General features: G+C 43.8%; 1 long non-coding RNA gene across 1 annotated transcript; it reads right to left on the bottom strand.

Annotated features, from left to right (window-relative positions):
- Nucleotides 1-364: 364 nt before the first annotated feature.
- LOC309568591 lies at nt 365-1,744 on the bottom strand. Its single transcript, XR_014226032.1, has 2 exons — nt 1,186-1,744; nt 365-602 (listed from the first exon to the last, which is right to left on the bottom strand). It is a non-coding gene; the product is annotated as an uncharacterized lncRNA (long non-coding RNA).
- Nucleotides 1,745-2,532: the final 788 nt, after the last annotated feature.

Genomic DNA, 2,532 nt, shown 5'->3' with positions numbered 1-2,532 from the left:
CAGTAAAAACCGGACAGATGTTCCATTATCCTTTCCCACGCTATCCAAATGTAACAAAGCTTTGCTGACCGTGCACTTTTATGTTTTGTGTAAGAGCTCTTGCCTTACCATTTTATATATGAGCAAGGAGGGAGGAAATTATGGCTGACATCAATTGTAAATGCATATGCGGCAGCAGCTAGCTTACAATTCTACTCTTACCCATGCTGTAATTAAAACAGGCTCTTATTTATTAACAGTCCAGAGCAATAATTGTTCTAGCTGCCAATGGCATCCATTTTTTTCCATCACTCACACTACGTCAGGAGAATAAAAGGGACATTTTCAGCTTCACATGCGTTATATAAGCTAGCCTTTTGATAAAATATTCAGCCCTAAAATGGATTACAAATCCCTGAGACTTTTGCTATGTAAAAATAAGGCCTAAAACAGCTGTTTGGATTAAGTGAGATTATTTGTACTGCTCTTTTTACGTACATGTAGTCATTAGTCCTATATGGATCCAATGTAAGCACTGGCTGTATTAGGGAGGGGGTTGGGGGGGAGGGGGGGCACGTTATGGTCTGCAACACAATAAATCCCAGGAGGGAGCTCATTCCTCACTCATCTGTTTGTATCAGAGGCGTAACTAGAACCTTCAGGGCCCCGGTGCAAGAAACCATGAAGGGCCCCCCTGGACCCCTGGCCTGGGGCCCTTCCCTTCAAGCCTGGGGCTCTTCCCACTGATCCTGGGGCCCTTTACTCTCATTGTGGGGCCCTTTATTATGGTCCCACAGCGGGATCCTTTCACAAGTTTTGCAGTGGGCCCCCCTCCTGCCATCTTGGGGCCTCCCCACAGTGGTGGAATGCCAGGGCCCCATCACAAGTGTGACCTTTGCGATCCTTGAAGTTCACCCACTGGTGTCAGTAGTTTTTATTTTTTTGGTATTTTAATTGTATTATATTTTATCATTTTATTTTATTTTTTTCCAATGTCACTGACTATGACTCTGTCCATTCAGAAAAGGAAGGAGCTGGAAAATTAAATTTTTACCGACCCCTTCCTGGTTCTCTATTGTGACTCATCCCCTGCAGCAGCCGGCAGGAGAGGGAGCCCCTCCTATCCAGGTGTACAGGGGAGCCGCACAGGCCCCCTGGAGGATGGGGCCCGGTAGCAATTGCAACCCCTGCAACCCCTGTAGTTACGCCCCTGGTTTGTATGCTTGTCTGCAGTGAAAAAACAAAATGGAAGAGCTTCGGCTAATGGATGGGGATGGGGACGGGCAGTTTCTTGTCCCGAAAAAGGTTTTACAGTTATGAAGCTTTGCACTTTTTATACCTCTATGTAACTATCTTCTAAATGTATGATAACTGTTTGTATTTGTATTCTGTACTTAACACACATTTCTATATTTGCATAGATTGGTGAAGGTCAACGGGGAAAGTCCCTGTAGAGAACTATATCGGCGTAAATGCTAATGCAGTTTGTTTGTTACCGCTCGTTGTAAAAGGGAAAACTGGCTAGTGCGGGATTCAGTCATTTAATTTTCCGTGCTGCCTTTCCCGCTCGCCACATGCCAACTTTGTTCACCTTGTGAGTTGAGAAATAAAATTACTGCTCTGAATACCCTTGTGTAATGACATAAAACACTTACTTTTGGCATGCTGTCTACCTCTTTGGTTAATGGCTTCCTTTACTTAAAATGCATTAAATGTAAAGCAATTTTTGCCAGATATTCTCTGTGTTTTTAATACAGACTTGGGTGTGAGGTGACATTGTGATTTTTTTCTTTCTTTTTGTCTTGAAGGAAAACACCACCAATCTTTTTTTCCCATAATCCCCCATTAGGCTATCCATATACCTGTAACAGCATGGATGGGGGGAACTCTGCCGGCTATTGTATTCTGACATCAGCCTTTTTCAACCAGGGTGCCCAGCCACACTGGGGCGCCTTCAGATGTCTTCAGGGGTGCCTTGGCAAAATGCCTAGAAACTGCCCAGAAAATTGTATACAAGTCAGCGGGTGGATCAAGCCTACCTATTCAGTACACAAAGCCACAGGTTTTCATTGTGCACCATTACAAGCTTCTAGTCGCCAGTGTCCTATCATCACTAAATGAGCAAATTGCGCAACCAATACAGCAGCACAGTATGGGCGCAACGAAATTAAGGGAAAGTGTGCCACATCCTTAATGGTTACATAGTTACATAGTTACATAGTAGGCGAGGTTGAATAAAGACAATAGTCCATCCAGTTCAACCTGTGTAGGTGTGTGTGACTGTAATCATCTAACATAGCCCTCAATCTCCTGATCCTTGAGATGTAAGTCTAAGAGTCTTTTGAAAGTCACCATACTACCCGCAGAAACCACCTCTTGTGGTAGACAATTCCACAATCTTGTAGCCCTAACAGTAAAGAACCCCCCACGTTGCCTGAGGTTAAAACGCTTCTCCTCTAATCGCATTGTATGTCCTCGAGTCCTCATGCAATTCCTTCGAATGAACAGCTTTTCTTCTAAGCTGAGATCCCCATTAAGATATTTATAAATTGC

This window comes from Pelophylax lessonae, assembly GCF_965119305.1.
Source record: "Pelophylax lessonae genome assembly, chromosome: 12".
NCBI classification, from domain to species: domain Eukaryota; kingdom Metazoa; phylum Chordata; class Amphibia; order Anura; family Ranidae; genus Pelophylax; species Pelophylax lessonae.
This window is presented reverse-complemented; position numbering and strand designations above follow the sequence as displayed.